Here is a 17800-nt window from a genome sequence, read left to right as displayed (position 1 = left end):
TTAGGTCAGTCTAGGAAATGATGAATGAGTTTAAAAATAATTAGGATTGAATTCTAGGGCATGTGCAGAGAGCAGATAGAGTTAGAAGGTCAGGTTTGTGATTTCAGACTATTTAGCTTTGTATGATTCTAGACTAGTGTACTTAGTGACCTTCAAATATTTACATGAGGAGGTGCCTTCTGTAGCCTCCATAATTATTTACTTCTTTGTGTGTGTGTGTGTGGTGAGAGAGAGAGAGAAAGAGAGAGAGAGAAAGAGAGAGAGAAATCAAGTGAATGTGGAATCCTAGACTTCTTGAAGAAAGAAGATTAAAGAAAGTAATTCAATTGTATGGGAATGCTTGTTTCCATGCATATATGTTTATTAGAAGAATAATAAAGGTTACATAACTTAAATACTTTGATCAAATCCAAAATACTTCTAAAACTTTGCTTTCTTTTTAAATCCAGATTTAACAATTCTAAGTCTATCTAAGCATTCCTATATAATCTTTCTGTTGGATTTGCTTCAATGGGAGTCTTCCTATTTAAATTAAAGCTATCTCACAATATATTTTGTCAGTATAGTATTAATGAAGTTCATGATTCAAACCCCTTCTCCCCTACACTAATTCTAAATATCCCTACCATACAAATATTGTGTAGACAGTTTTAGGACAAGCTAGGTAAAGTGGCTAAGCAAGTACTGCTGACTACAGTCATGTTGTTTTGCTTCTGTATCTATAAGAAATGGAGTTCCATATGACTCAATCAAGCTATCATACATGGTTAACACCATATGTCACAGACTTTATAGACTGTATCCAAGGCTCTCATGCTTGAATGCCAACATTGGACAGAAAATATATCAATAAGATGTATTCTTCATAGCTAATATAAATTTACTATAAATCTAGAAATTCGCCCCTCACAATGCATATATTTGAATTTCCATAAAGCTTTAAAAATCTATATGCTTTCATAAAGAAATATGAATGTCTAAATCCAAAAGCAAAGATTTAATTTCTTGGTTACATTGCTTGAACAAATGTACCTTATAAATTCAGGTTTTAGGGCATACATCAAATATACCAAAATTATATATTGTTATAATATGAATTTTCCAAATAATAATAATTAAAATATATGTCTTGTTGCATTTATGTATTATTAGCAAATTTTATAGATATTGTTTTCTTCCTAAAAATTAAAAAAAACAGCTCGTTTAAAATCTACACTCATAAATTGGCATATATATATATATATATTTTATTGAGTGCTGAGTAAGTTTGGATAAAATTAAGGCATATAATTTGCCCATGTGATATTTTAGTTATCATTGAAAATATTAATCATTTGAAGGTTATTTTTCCAAAAGCAAATGTCTGAAGTACTTCCTCCCCTTTTTCTTGATGTGGACCAAATTAATGTAACTAATATAACAAGCAGACAGCAATCGTCTGTCAAAGACACTTGCAAGGCGTTTTGCATAGAAATGTTCTTGTGTTTTGACATTGTGATTTCTTGTTTTCTGACAGCGCTATAATTTTCTTTAAGAATTGTTTTAATCAGTTGCCAAATGCTTCTTGTACCACAGCACAGAGAAATAATTGAATTTTGTAAAGATGCAACTCTGTAGCTGGGACACTATTGCACTTGCTTTTTTCCTACTGACCCTTCTTGCTTTGAAACCCAAGGTCTAATTAAAAACAATGCATTTTAAAATGATTACCACAAAGATAACTTCAACAAAGCTTCACAGGTTAGTTTTCATAATGCTGTCATTCTCTTTAAATGGGAGACTAAAATCTGTGCTGTAATACCAAAGTCAGTAACTATGCATCTCTCAGCTACTCTGTACTTTAAATGTAGCTTCTGAGAACTCCATGAGGTGAAACCTCTCTGGAGCCATATCACCTGAAGACTGATATTTTAAAAAGAGCTATAGAACTGAACTTTTCTCTTTCCCTAAAGTGTTTTGAGGGCTGCAGAGTACTTATTTATAGAACCACTTTAAATACAAGCATGACCATGTCTTTTGAAAATTAAAAAAAAAAACTATTTTTTTCTATTCCACTTTCAGATAAAAGCCTTTACTTTTATATACACAATTCTATTCAAGAATACAAGGTCATATTTTGAAGGGAGGGAAGTATATTCAAAAATTATGAAATAGCAAATTTTATTCTATCAATTCTGTCAACTTTTACTACTAGAAGTCACCAAAGCAGTGTGTGGCTGTCTTTGGAATAACTTTCTGTTGTACAAGTATCTTTTGTTTTTATAATAACTACCTTCTTTGAAAACTGGCTCCTACCATGTGTACAACAACATTTCTAAGATCATCTTCCATGTAGTTTCCTGGATCTCATTGGCCTGTTGTTTTGAAAGCCATTTTTTGTTTGTTTGTTCATTTTTATTATTATTTACTTGGCTGTTCTAAGCTACCCAGACTCTTTCCTGTACTGGTTTTCTTGATTCATGATAATCCAAGTTGTTGTCAGTTTGCTTACTGTCTGTTGCAATTCTAAATGAGAAAGAATTACATTTATTGCTGTTTTATGTACCAATATTTAAAACAGTGTAAGTGCTTGGAATATATTTGTGTAGCAAATGAACAGAGCTTAGAGATATACTCAGACGCCAAGTCACTCAGTCATATTTTTGGAGTGTCCAAATCACGTGGTAACTTTTACTTTGCTTCGTGTTTCATTATTTCTTGCTAATGTACTCTTCAGCTTTTCACCTCCACACACTCTGATTGTGGTAGTCCTGAAGATGTGATAGCTTTCTTATGTTGTTCTTCCTTGAGACCTTTGTTATTTCTGTAAAATTGTCAGTATATACACACCTTGTACATGCCTGGTTCCCACAGAAGCCAGAAGAGGTCATTCAATACACCGAAATTGAAGTGTCAGTCTGTTAAGAGCCACTTGGAGGTACTAAGAGCAGACTGAGGATGCTCTGCAAGAGCAAGTGCTTTAACCTGCGCAGCAATCTTCCCAGCTTTATCTACTTCTGAGTTTCTATGGAAATATAAAAGCATTCTATGATGTTCAGTGACTATCTAATTATGATACAAATTTGAAAACTAATAGGAACCAGGTTTTGCTTATATTGTCTCTTACTCTAAACATTTATTCTATTACTAAACACTTACTTGGTTACTATTGTTTTTCATATCTTTATTTGTCTATATCTTAATACTCATGCCATTAATTTAGTCACTTTGTGTCTTTACAAAATAAAGGAGTATTGTAGGCTCAGTATCTGTCAGATAAATTAAAGCATAGGTGAATTAAAATCATCTGGATATCAAGAACTCCCTTTAGTAGATTCAGATTATTTCCAATGCTCCAATCTGACCTTGTCATTTGTCACATAACATTTTATGGTGTGACTCTGAGTCTATATTGGTTACCTCAATTTCAGTGATAAGTCATGCAAAATTAAAATGACAACATTGAAGGATGCTGATTATTTAGACTGAACAATTTTTCCTTTAATTATCTATGTGTATAAGAATACACCATATTTTTTTTTAGAAAACTTCAGTTAATTATTTCAGTTCCTCATTTTACTTTGTAGATTTATATGAGACCAGCTTATCAAATGCTGTGGTTTATAGTTACTCAAATCCAATTATAAATGCAATTCTAAATAAATAAATAAATAAATACACAAATAACCAAATCTCAATCCTCAAGCTTTGCTTTGGTTGAATAATATGAAATAAACACAGCTTGTAGTCCTGATTAGCCAGGCAATTGTTACTGTGTAGACTTGGCCTGCATTTCCTTACTTGATAGTGTATCTTCATTTTCAAACCATGGTTTCCATTAGACTTAATTATGCTCCCCTGCTACTTTAAATCGAGGGTGTCCTTAAAATGAGGATTGCGTCTATTAAATTTAATTACTTCCTTCTGTGGATCAAGTGGCTATGATGCTGCTATTAAAAAGAAGTTGTTACTGAGAGAGGCTGTTCCCAAACTGGAAAATACATTTATAAAACAGTTCCTGGTTTCTTAGCAGCATCATGGCTCTAACCAGCTGTGTGCAGTTATTTCATGAGTGTGCTACATTTTAGTAAGCATCCTTAATAGAATAAAAGTTCCTTGTACAGCTATTATCAGTGGTTTCCTCCATTGTACTATTTATTATTTCTTGCTGACAAACAGGAAAGTGCTGTTTAAAAAAAAAAAAAAACAGGGCCAGATTATATAACTCTGCACTAGAGTACTCACCTATCATAGGCAAGGCTCTGGAACTCATCTTCAGTGCCTCAAAAATAAATACAAAAATATAAAAGGAAACAATGTCTGTCCTAGATAGTCAAACATCAGAATCATAGCTGTCCAAGGGAAGGGTTAACAGTAGATGCTTGGCTAAAGAAGTACGATGTTCTTCTGAGTAGTCCAAAGCATCCAATCTTATGATAATTAAAAGCATCATGAAAGACATGGGCTTCAGGAATCTGTCCTGGCAAATGTAAAAGCATGAAGAGGAGAAATGTACTGTGCTGGTCAGCCGTGCTGTTTCCACATGACCAACATGGTAGGAGAGAACCAATGACCACAGGTGGCTTTGTGTCCTGCACATTATGGTACTCACATACCCTCCCACACACACACAAAATAAATAAAATGTGGTAATATTTTGCTTATATTCTAATAAATAAAGCTTTCCTGAAGAGCAGAGTGCAAAGCTAGGCACACTAGCTAGTTAGAGAGGATATGCAATGGTGGTACACATCTTTAATCCCAGCACCAGAGAGACAGAGGTAGATGGATCTCTGCTAGTTCAAGGCCACCCCGGGATACATGAAACTGATCCAGTCTAAGAGAAAATGGAGCTCACACAAACGTGATGCAAGCACTTGGAGTGAAATGCTTTAAACCCAGCACTAAGGAGGTGGAGACAGGAATGATATGGCTGGGTGCCAGAGGAATGTAAGGCAGAAGACAGGAGGAGCACATTACAGTGCAGGCAGTCCGTTTGAGGATTCACTGAGGCAGGACAGACCTTTCAGTCTGAGGAAGAGGTAAGAGCTGGTGGCTTGCTGTTTTGCTTCCCTGACCTTCCATCTTATCCACCTAATACTTGACTCTGAGTTTTTATTGTCAAGACCAATTAGAATTTGTGCTACAATAAAATTTAAAAACAGAAATGTTGTTGCTTTTCTCTTAGGTTCATGGAGATAACACGGTCTTTAAAGAGCAATGAAACCTTTTGGGTAGAAAACATTCCTGAAATTAAAAAGACCATGTAGCTAGTGAGAAAGCAGGGGTTTTGTAGAGGTCAGATAAAAATTGGAAGGTGGAACTTGGATGTGACTGAGCACCCTAACTTGCTCTCACCCTGAAGGTGGCCAGGAAATCTCTGGGGTTCCAGCTTCTGTAGTAGCACATAGGGACGATGGGATTTATTCGTGTAAAATTCCAAGTCTCCTTCAAGTGAAGAGTCCAGTAAGAGAGACAGCTGCAAGCTGGGGCCTCAGGGATGGGAGGGGCAACAAGAGAGAGCTTTCTACTCAGGAGGGCAGCCCTGAGAACTCTGCTTGTCATCACCTTGGTTGTGGTGTGGAGGAGAGAATTCTATGGGAATTTCAAGTGAGGATTCTCCCTTACGTAGGTTTTGTGTTTTTGCTTTTATAGGTTTGCACAAAACTTCATAATTTAAACATTTTCAACCAACAAAGGTTGAAGGACCAGCACAAGGCACAGTCATCTCAGAGTCACCGATACTCTACTACTCTTCCCAGCCCCTCTCTGTGTAAATTTTCTAGGATTTTTAAAAATTCTTTTTTGCTTAACATATTTTAAACACAGGAAGTTTTACTCTTAAATACTCTGGTAGGTGTCTCTTATAGTGAAGATATTTATACACACATAATGTTATGACCTCACGTGCAGTAACTAATTCTGTAATAATGTTAATGTGGTTCACATTCTAAATTCTTAATTGCCCCCCCACAAACACGCATAATCCAATAAAGTGTGTTATGTACATTTGATTGGTTGTCCCGTCTCTTTAGAAAAAAATAGAATAAAAGTTCCACATTTATAAAGTATATCTCATTAAAAATGTCCTATTTATTGCACGTGTTTCTGAACATTTATCATTTTGTTCTCTTTGATTGGTATTTCAAGATAGAGAAGGCATTTCTATTGCAAACATACTGTGGCTTATGGGTACTGGCCCATAAACTCTGTCTATGCTTTTATGAGAACGTACTAGTAATATATCTAAGGGGATTACATCCCCAACTGAAAGGTAATGGGAACAGAACAAAACACGTAAGAGGATTGTGCCATGAGTGTACCGGTATCATTACAAACACTTTTTAAGTGAGATAATTGGACTCTGGAAGATAGTACCACTTGGACCTTTGTTTTTAAAATGCCCCAGCTTCATTCTACCAGTCTTCAGATGCCTTTTTGACAAATGGTAACATGCCTTAAAAAACTCTCAAGATATGTAAGAAAGACAGAGTGATTATAATATTTAATTGTTTGGGAATGAGATCATTTGTTTTTTTGTTTTTTTTTTTTTTTTGGTTTGTTTTGTTTTTTTACCACTCTCAGGTAGCCACATGCTGGCTGCCTGACATTGCTAAATCTCTTCAACAAAATGAAGGTGATAACAATTATTCCCACTCAACCAATATTTCAGTTTTGTCATTATGATGAAAGGAGATTACTTGAGATTCTTACAGTAACATTAATTCAATATCTTAATATTTATCAAAATATATGGAATGGGACAGAAAACAATAAAACAGAAACAAAGAAACTTATCACACTTGGTAAACACATCCATTTTAACAATGCACATTATCTGGATGTTTCTGAAATGGTTTGACTAATTCTTTGACTACACTCATAGACTGTCATGGCATCTTTAGGACATCACTTTAGATTGCAATAATTTTCTCCTTACATTACTTTTCAATGTAGTTTCTATGAGGCAAGAAATGAAGAACTTAAATTATTCTGGTCCTTTTGAAAATTAATATTTTCAATGATATGTCATATTAAGTATTAGACATTAAATATATGGCATAGGTCAAATACATGTATTGTTTATATATTTAATAAGCATTAAATATATATCATAAATATTTGATACATAAATGAATGAGATTCTATATTCCTTTGTTTCTTTTCCCCATATCTCATAAAACTTTGATGTGTCTTCAAATCTCTGAATTTAATATTATTCAAAACACAATTAAAAATAGCAAGACATTTAACTTGCACCTAGCCTCTGATCCAGAAAATTTAGAAGATTGTAAAGAAGTGTAAAAAGCCAATGGTGACAAGAGAGGGGTACTAAACAAGTTCTGCTCCATGGAAGAATGATTCTTCTTCCTGAATCTTGAGAGTGGGATTAATGTAAGTTATTATAAGCAACAGAATCTTGTAAAAGAGTAACAGTATTAATAGCAATGACTAATATTTACTTTGTGTGTGTGTGTGCGTGCGTGCATGCTAGGCACTGAGCCAAATGCTTTATACACATTTTTCTAATTAAATTCCTTAAGCAGCCTCATCAGGTATACTCACAGTAAAAACAAACAAACTAAGATACAGAAAGAGTGTATAACTTGTTCAGTATTATATACTGAGTCCACACTCAGGTCTTACACATACCAGAATCCATTCTTAATTTTTATATTATATTAGAGGGAGGTAAAATTTAGCTCAATGGCACTTGATATAAATTTGCCAGCTGAAGAAGTTTTTCCAAAACTCTTTTTCATAGAGATTGAATGTTATAGATTAAATTATAACAAATGACCAGTTATCTTATGGTTTAGGAGTGAAGTCCAAAAAATAAAGAAACTTTCTTACAAACACAAACTTGAGAAAGAATTATGGCATAGGAGCTATGTCTCTTGTTTTACCAACTACTTTTCTCTATAATATGTATTTTTTTCGTGTATTTTCGTTTTAACTTTATGTTAGGACATCCCTATGGGAATACTATGGTGGTGGTTGAGGAAGAATGCCAAGCTACCTAAGTTAACCAATCTTTCTCTGTACAGATAACTTATCTTTCCACAAATAGCTTGAGATAGTTCTATGTCCATAATAACAATCAAGGTGACTTAGTCAAATGCTAAATCTATTTCTTCAGCTATTGAATATATTGATGGCCAAATCCAAGTCCTCTTTCCCGTTAGCCTTGGTCAATCACAGATACTGTGAGCTTTCTTCCTATCACTGACAAAATGTGGCTATTAAATTATATTAATGGTAAGAAAGCAAACCTATGAACAACAATTATAGAAATGGACAAGGACAAAGAAAGTCATGGAACCATTAAGCCCTGAAGTTGAACTCTTAAAAGCAGTCCTTTGTTTTATATTAAATTTTCTAAACTTCTCACATATCACCCCTTTGATGTATAGGCCAATCTTAAATGTGCATATTTATTTATTCTTTTAGAATTTTGTACCTGTGTATAGTATCTTTAGTACCTCCACACAAATAAATATTCCTTCATCTATATGCAGAGTTGCAATTGTTACTGTCTATGGGTACATAAGTGTAGGTCCATCTACTGGAGCTAGTTTTACACACTGAATTTGGATGTATTACAATTCAAAAGGTCTAGGCCTAACTAGAAAAGGAAGATTGAGTTCAATCTGTGTCCTTTACAGCCTATGATTATTCTAAGTCACTGTGAGTCAATACCTCTGTGTCTGCCATTTTACTTATCACCATTGTCTGCCTCACCAAATGAATCATTTGGTAACTATGGGTGAAACACTAATTATGAAATAATGGAAAAACAAGAACATATCCCTAACACAAAAATCTGTTTCCACAAGGAATGGAAAAAAACTAAAGCACAATTTTACAAAATTGTTAGTTTTCAGTAGGGGAAAATTTCTCTAAGCAAGCCATCTAGTTTTATTTTTTTTTTTGTTTGTTTGTTTGTTTTAATTCTTCATCGTTTGCTGATAAATTGCTTTGTGACCTTGACTACTATATTTTTTTTTCTCTCAAACTTCCATTTATTATCCCGCTAGTTTGGTATCTGCTATTGATCAATAGTGTTACTGAAACTCAGTTGTAACCCTCTAACCTGCTGGTTGGAAACACATCGTTGAATTTATGAAGCTACTAGTTAATATGATCAAAATCTTATGAGCCTTTGGAAATCACTGCAAGATTTCCTGTTCAGAATATTCAGGCACGTTGAAGAATATCACAGCTAGGCTCCTCTCATGCCCCCCATCCCACACCACATCCACTCCCCAGGTGAGGGCTCTAATGGGGTTCATCAAAGTCTGTCACATCATTTGGGGAGAGCCTCACCCTCCCCCATGTATGTTGACTGAGGGAGTATCTCCCTATGGGGAATGGGTTCCCAAATACCATTTGTGCACTAGAGATAAATACTGGTTCCACTGCCAGAGGACCCATAGACTGCCCAGGCCTCCTAACTGACACCTATGTTCAGGGGATCTGGGACAGCCTTACCCTGGTTTCTCAGTTTTCACACTAGGGTCCTTGAACTCCTATTTGCTCAGGTCAGTTGTTTCAGTCAGTTTCCCCAGAATGGTCTTGACCCCTTTCCTCATCACTCCTTTCTCTCTACAACTGGATTCCAGGAGTTCAGTTCAGTGCTTACCTGTGGGTCTCTGCTTCTGCTTCCATCAGCTACTAGATGAAGGCTCTAGGTTGGCATTTAAGGTAGTCATCAATCTCATAATGGGGAAGGGCATTTAAGGTGGCCTCTCCACTATTGCTTAGATTCATAATTGGGGTCATCCTTGTGGATCTCTAGACATTTGCCTAGTGTCAGATTTTTCTTTAAGCCTATAATGGCTCCCCCTGTTAAGGTATTTTTTTCTTGCTCTACTCTATTCTTCTCCCTACCAAATCTTCCTGATCTCTCATGTTCTTCTTCCCCCTCCTCTTATTCTCTGTCTCTTCCCTTCCTTCCCCTGCTCCCAATTTGCTCAGGAGCTTTTGTGCCTTTCCCCTTATCTCCTCACAACTGATGAGTGGATAAAAAAAATGTGGTATGTTTACAAATTGAAGTACTGCTCAGTGCAAAAACAATGGAATCTTGAAATTTGCAGGCAAGTAGATGGAACAAGAAGAAACCATCCTGAGTGAGATAATCTCTATTTATTTTTATAGATGCCAAGCTATTTCCAGGAGCTGCTTAGTTTAGGAGAAGTACACTAGCAAGTTTTTAAGTGCCTGAAGGGAGTATCCATTGCATTTGATAGTACAGCTATGAGCAATGAAATTTCACCAAAAATTGTCCACAAAGGAGGGACCTAATGGACTCCAAAGAATGAAGAAAACAATTGCACACAATGATTACATATCAGTTCAGGGTTATATTTAATCTCCTGATATGCCCTTCCAGTTCTTTTTCAATATCATGGTCTCTTTACTCATTAATACTGTTTTTAAAAAATTACAAAAAATTAAAGGTAAATTATGTTTTTCATATATACCTGGGTAATTAGTAATTAAGAACAAAATTCTGCTGTGTGAAAATGTTAACTGTATTAATCTTGTGAGTTCTTAGCAATCAAATGTTGTCACCATTAAAAAAAGAAGTACTGTAATTTAAAATGATACTGGCAAGACATCACTAATCTAGGACTATAGTGGCATCTAGCCTTTCCAATGAAAATTGTAATGGCTGCCACATCTTTTTGCATGTGATTTCACGTGCAGAAGTGACTGCTTGAAGGTATATTAATGAGTTACCAGGATCCATTCATTCATTTATTTTTTATCCTTCTTTCATATATTATACCCTGAATATAGTTTTCCCTGCTTTTCTTTCCCCCAGTCTCTTGCCACTACCTCCCATCTCCTCCAGATCCACCCTCTAGTCCCCAGCCACAGAAAAGAGCAAGTATCCCAGGGACATCCACCAAATACAGCATAGCAAGCTACCATAGACCAGGTGAAAACCATCACATCATAATGGATGAAACAGGCCAGTAGAAAGAAAAGCATCATAGATCAAGGCAAAAGAGTAAGAGTCACCCTCCACTCCCAGTGTCAGGAATCCCACAAGAACATCAAGCTACTCAATCAATCATAACATATACTCAGAGCACTAGGTCACATCCCTATAGTCTCCATGATTTCTATGAGCTTCTATGAGTCCTGATCAGTTTATTCACTGGGATCTATTTATTTTTACAATTTCTGCTTCCTCTAATATTTTTTTTGTAAAATATGATAGTAATAGATATTTATTTGTTCCCTCTAAGCCACTCATTAGAAAACAAATGGATCTTGTGACAACTATTCTTGGATGTCAGCTTGACTACATATATCATTAAGTGAACGGGGGCAGAGAGGGCTAGAGGGAGGCAAGGAGGAAGAGAGGGAGGGAAGGAGGGAGAACTGGAATTGACATGTAAAATAATAAACTAAATAAAAAATTAAATTAAAAAACTGACGCCACTAGATATATGTTTCAATTTACTTGTGTTCTTTCGCTACATGTACAGAGATAATCTAACCACACTGAAGTTCATATTCAGTTCTATTTTGCATCAAAGTAAACTGTATAACTAAACAAATAATTAAAAGTATATCAAAATGATTCTCTCTTGAAATTTTCTGTTATCAGGTCCATTTTCCTTTAAATTTTGTTCAATATAGCTCATGAAGAGGCTCCTTGCATACTAATTTCTGGTTTTGTTTTTTACATGTAACTATCCTAATGTTAATATAGGGAACACATAGTTATTGTATATATTCAGTAATATTATTATTACAATGTTTAATCCTAAGGAAATTCCTGGTAAATAGTAGATAAAATTTACAAATGTTCTAAACTGAGTATGATCCATTTACTTTGAAAAGTCCATATCTTACTGCCTAACTATGATTTATGTAGCTCTTAAATATTATTCTGATTTTATTTATGACATTTTCTAAAACATCCAACTTTCTTTTTTTATTTTTTATTTTTTTATTTTATATAACCAAGTCTATTTAAATGAAAACAAACATTTATAGACAATATTTGGGAATTTGGGAGTTGTTCTTTCCAAACTACTTCCTGCTGGTAAGGGGCGCTGTCATGGGGGATTCGAAGAGGATTCAGAAATCCTGGCTGTAGTCTGTCAGGTTGCTTTGTCCAGCTGTTTTGAATGTAGGATCACCTGGTACTCTGTTTCAGGTGGTCTGGCTTGATCAAACCACATTAGTCTGAAAGGAATCCACATCTTTTCATTTCCTGTGGAAACAAAAATAGAAATCCTTTTCCCCAGGAACTTGTCCTTCAACTTAAATTTTGGAGTCAAAGCATTTTTTTTTAATTTAATTTATTGTTTTACATGTCGATCCCAGTTCCCTCTCCCTCCCTCCCTCCCTCTTTCCCACCCTTTCTCCCAATCTCCCTCCCTCCCTCCTTCCCTCCCTCTTATACTCTCTGCTCTTTCACATGCACTCTAACCACCATCCCATCCCCCCACCCCAATTCCATATGTGGGGAATGTCATCCAGTAGGGGTCATGCAGGTCTGACAGGTCATGTGAAGTAGGGACTATGGCTTCTCTCCTGTCTCTAGATTAAGGCAATTATCCCTCCATGGGGGATGTGTTCACAAAGTCCTTTTGTGCTCCAGGGATACATCCACTGTCTGAGGTCCCTTAGACTGCTCAGTCCTTCTGGCTGAGACCCATATTCAGGGGGGCCTGAGTCAGTCCCATGCTGGCTTCCCAGCTATCAGTCTGGTGGCCTGTTAGCTCCTCCCTGTTCAGGTAAGCTGTCTCTATGTGTTTCAGCTGCCTGGTCTTGTCCTCTCCATCTGCATCTGAGTTCTATTTCAACTCAGTGTTTATGTATGGGTGTTTGCTTCTGTTTCCAACAGGCATTTGTTGAGGGCTCCATGGATAAGTTATTTGTTGATCTCACTCTCTGGGAAGGGCATTTATGATAGCCTTTCCACGGAACTCAAATTGTTAGCTGCCAGCAGTCTTGTAGTTCTCTAGACCTTTCTTTGTGTTCAATTTTATCTTCAAACCAATATTGGCTCCCTATTTTATATTCTCTCTCTCTCTCTCTCTCTCTCTCTCTCTCTCTCTCTCTCTCTCTCTCTCTCTCTCCTGTCTTCTATTCCTAACCAGGCTAATTATTCCTGGTCGCACAAAACATCCAACTTTCTACAGTCTTGTTCATACTTTTTATTTTGTTGGTTTCTTTTGCTTCGTATTCCTTGTTTGCATGTTTCTTCACTTGGTTATTTCCTATTTTGGAGTGCTTCTTCGAATGCCAACTTTTGTTATTGTTCATATTTCCCAAGGTGCTCTATTATGTCAAGGAGCAACTTTATTTTCCCTTACCTGGTTCAGTTAAAGAGGAGATCCATATGCTTATAGTGTCCTTTGAAGATATTCATTCAATAAGTGACCTTAAAAGTCAGAAGGAAACACTCAAGTCCCATCTTTTATTAAGAATTATCTTTAACACATTTGTCTTTTAGGAAGTAAGGGATCTGATAACCTAGCTGTGAATAAGGCTTATGCTTTTGCTTGGATATACATTGGCATTTAAAGGAGACCCACTTTCACAATAGTGATCATAATTCTCAAGTATAGCCTTTTCAATAATTGTACTTCAGAACTATTAGCCTACAGAAGTCATGGGAAGTAAATCATTTGTTAGCTTGCTAGTCTTCCTTCATTAACAGTGAATAATGATGACTTAGCTTCTGCTTAGTCTACTGTTGTGACTCAACATCTCTGAAATTTATATGTGGCGTCAAGACTAGAAATTGCATTCACTCCCCTCCTTTTCTCCCCTTCTCTTTCTCTTAACTCCCTCCCCGACCCCCACTGCTCCCAATTTTCTTAGGAGATGTTTTCCTTTTCCCCTTTTGTGGGGAACCATATATGTTTATCTTAGGGTCTTCCTTGTTTCGTAGCTTCTCTGGAGGTGTGGATTATACCCTGGCAATCCTTTGGTCAATGTCTAAAATCCATATATGAGTGAGTACATACCATTTTTGTCTTTTTGTAACCGGGTTACTTCACTCAGGATGATTTCTTTAATTCCAATCATTTGCCTGCAAATTTCAACATTCCATTTTTTTTTTGTTTTGTTTGTTTTGTTTTATGTCTTTTGTTTGTTTGTTTTTTGTTTTGTTTTTTTTTTCCCACAAAGTAGTACTCCATTGTGTAAATGTACCACATTTTCTTTTTCCATTCAGCTGAGGAGCATTTAGGTTGCTTTCAGGTTTTGGCTACTGCAATCAATGATGCTATGAACATAGTTGAACAGATGTCTTTGTTGAATGACTGTCTATCTTTTGGGCACATACCTAAGAATAGAATTGCTGGATCTTGTGGTAGACTGATTTCCATTTTCCTGAGGAATCATCATACTGATTTCCAAAGTGGCAGTATGAATTTGCACTCCCACCAGCAGTGGAAGATTGTTCCCCTCTCTCCACATCCTGTGCAGCATAAACTGTCATTGGTGTTTTGATTTTAGCAATTCTGTCAGGAGTAAGATGGTATCTCAGACTTGTTTTGATTTGCATTTTCCCGACGACTAAGGATGTTGAGTGCTTTCTTAAGTGTTTTTCATCAATTTTAGATTCCTCTACTGAGAATTCTCTATGAAGTTGTACCCCACTTTTTAATTGGATTAATTGGTGTTTCATTGACTAGCTTCTTGAGTTCTTTTATATTTTGGAAATAAACTCTCTGTCAGATATGGGGTTGTTTAAGACCTTTTCCCATTCTTGGGCTGTCATTTGGTTGACAGTGTCTTATGTCTTACAGAAGCTTTTCAGTTCCAGGAGGAACCATTTATTAATTGTCTATCTCAGAGGAGGGGAGAGGAGAACATGAGGAAGACTGAGTCAGGGGAAGAATAGAGGAGAATAAGAAAAGAGATACCACAATGGATACCATTGGAAAAGGGATACCATAATGGAGCCATTATACGTTTAAAGAGAAATCTGGTACTAGGGAAATGTCTAGAGACCTACAAGGATGACTCCAACTATCAATTGAAGCAATAGTGGAGAGTCTACCTTAAACATTCTTCCCTGATAATGAGATTGATGACTACCCTACATGCCATTCTAGAGCCTTCATTTAGTAGCTAATGAGAGCAGGACACCTAGAACTAAACACTGAGCTGAACTCCTGGAATTCAGTTGCATAGAGGGAGAAGTGATGAGCAAAGGGGTCAAGGCCAAGCTGGAGAAACCCACAGAAACAGCTAACCTGAACAATGGGGAGCTCATGGACACCAGACAGATAGCTGGCAAACAAGCATTGGACTGACCCTGACCCCCTAAATGTGGGTCTCTTTTAGGAAGCTGGGTAGTCAATGAGGCTTCTGTCAATGGAATCAGGAATGGACTTCAGGAGTCTATTTCCCATGGAGGGATATTCCCTCATCCTAGAGACACAGGGAAGGCCTAGGCCCTTCCCCAAATAACTTGAAAGATTTTAATGATCCCTCATGGAATGCCTTGACTTCCCTAGGGAATGGATGGGGGGATGGGATGGGCAGGTATGTGGGAGAGGGAATAGGGATCCATATATAAAATTAGAAACAAAAATATTAAATAAATTTAAAAAAAGAAATTGCATTCACTTTCATATTCTCTGGCAATGTGAAAGGGCTTAAACTTATTTCTACCGTGAACCTCAGCATTTCACTGCTAAACTGTAAGGTTGATTATAGTAGTAAATTCAATTAATTAATGGTAAGGAAACGCTAAAATTTATAGTTTGTTAACCATTATGGCACTCCACATACTTTGATTAATTAAAACTAAATGTGAAATCATAAGACCATTCTGTCATGGCTGAGAAGGTAGCTCAGTTGGTAACATCCTTGCCATAAAGTATGATTTTTTTGTGAATTTGGATTCCCAAAACACATGTAAAATTTGGGGATTAAAGCAAGAATCTATAATCCATACCCTGAAATATGGACATAGGAGGATGCCTGGGGTTCACTAGCCAGCCAACTTTCCCAAACAGATGAGCTTTGGTTTCAGTTACAGTTCTTGTTTTAAAAATGTAAAGTGTATGCCACAATACAAGAAGGCCCTAGCCTTTCCTGCCCCAACCTATTGCGCCAGACTATGGTCTCTCCTCATAATAGCCATTACATTTTAAGAGGATTGGACTGGAGATGGGGTGGACTAGGGAGGAGGCAAGAGGAGGTGGGAGAAGGAGTGGGAGGGTGAACTGTGGTTGCAGTGTAAAATAAAACAACAACAAAAAAAAAAATGGAAAAAAAGCAACGTAATTATTGAGGCAGACACTCAATATGGAGTATGTAATTTCAACCACTCCTATACATGTATACATGTATATACACAAACATATGTGTAACATAAAAAATAAATGACCCAGACACATATTTGTGGGTCAAATTTCAGCTGAAGATAAAAGAAGCAAAGCAGCCAAGTCAGTAGATCTTACCTCTGACGAGCTCAAATGGCAATCCTGTCTCCACGAATCCTCAGAGACAAAAGTTTCCAGTTCTTAGTCCTTTATTCCTTTATCTGTCCAGCCATATCACTTCTGTCTCCACTCCTCTAGTGTTGGAATTAAAGGCATGAGCTATATTACTCTTTTATACTGATCCAACCTCATGTAGCACAGGATAGCTTTGAACTCAGACAGATGATCTGTCTATGTCTCCTGATTCCTGGGATTAAACATCTGTATCACAACTGCCTGGCTTCTATAGATAACAAGTATGACTGCTTTGCTATTTTGACCTCCAGTGACTTTAATAAAACATAAACAATATATCACCACACATATTTACATCCACAAACACGTATGTGTTTTCCATCAAGAAATGCATGTGGAAACATAGAAGCATCATTTTCTTTTTACTAATTTTATAGGATATATTCAAATTAGCCAGTGATTATGGTAAATTTCTGAGGGAAGAAATTTTTAAATTAGAGAAATTGATGGCTAAGTAAATGTGCTCAAATTTAAATATAGCTAAGAGCTCAGCTATCAATCATAATTAAAAGCTTCTGCCATCCCAACAAACTCTGTCTATCCAATTATTCATAAAGCTAGTAGGGATGACACTACTTTTAACACCTCTGCAGTGGATCAATGTTTCTATCTATAAATAAAATCTGTACCACAGATTCTAGGAATTTTTCTAGACAGACTTTGGCAATTCAGACCATTGATTTTACAGACCGGTCACTTTGCTAATGAGAGAATCTGGTGTCATGGTTTCCAATAACTGAGATGGATCTTATCCCTATGATGTGTTTGTAGGAAAAAATGTTATCATGAAAAACATCAGTTTTAAAACTGTAATTTGAACAATGTAACCAGAAAAATATAAACTGAAACATAAACATAGTTTAGGAAACTCTCATGATTGGAAGCTCATAATATTATAATTCAAAGCAGAAAAAAATATATAATTATATAGAACTGAAATCTTTAATACTTCAGAAATTAGATGATTTGCTATAGATACACCATCATGTGCTGTAGCACACTATCAATTACAGAGTTCACAAAAGCATCATGAAACAATTTGTTATTAATTTAAATTTAGCATTTTATAGAATCTAATAAAAGAAAATATAACTCAATAACTCAAACTAATTTCTTTAAATGAAAGCTATAAACCACTATTTACAATATTAGATGTCTAGATATTACTGTTTTCTTCCTAACAGCAAAGTAATTTAGAGTTGGTGGACATAGTGAAGGAAGATTCCTTATCTGTTGTTCAAAAAATTACTAGTTGGTAATGAAGGGTTTTATAGAAATGAGCATGCATTTATGTCACAAACTCATTTTCAAAA

The sequence above is a fragment of the Phodopus roborovskii genome, unplaced genomic scaffold, assembly GCF_943737965.1.
Source record: "Phodopus roborovskii unplaced genomic scaffold, PHOROB, whole genome shotgun sequence".
NCBI classification, from domain to species: Eukaryota; Metazoa; Chordata; class Mammalia; order Rodentia; family Cricetidae; genus Phodopus; species Phodopus roborovskii.
This window is presented reverse-complemented; position numbering follows the sequence as displayed.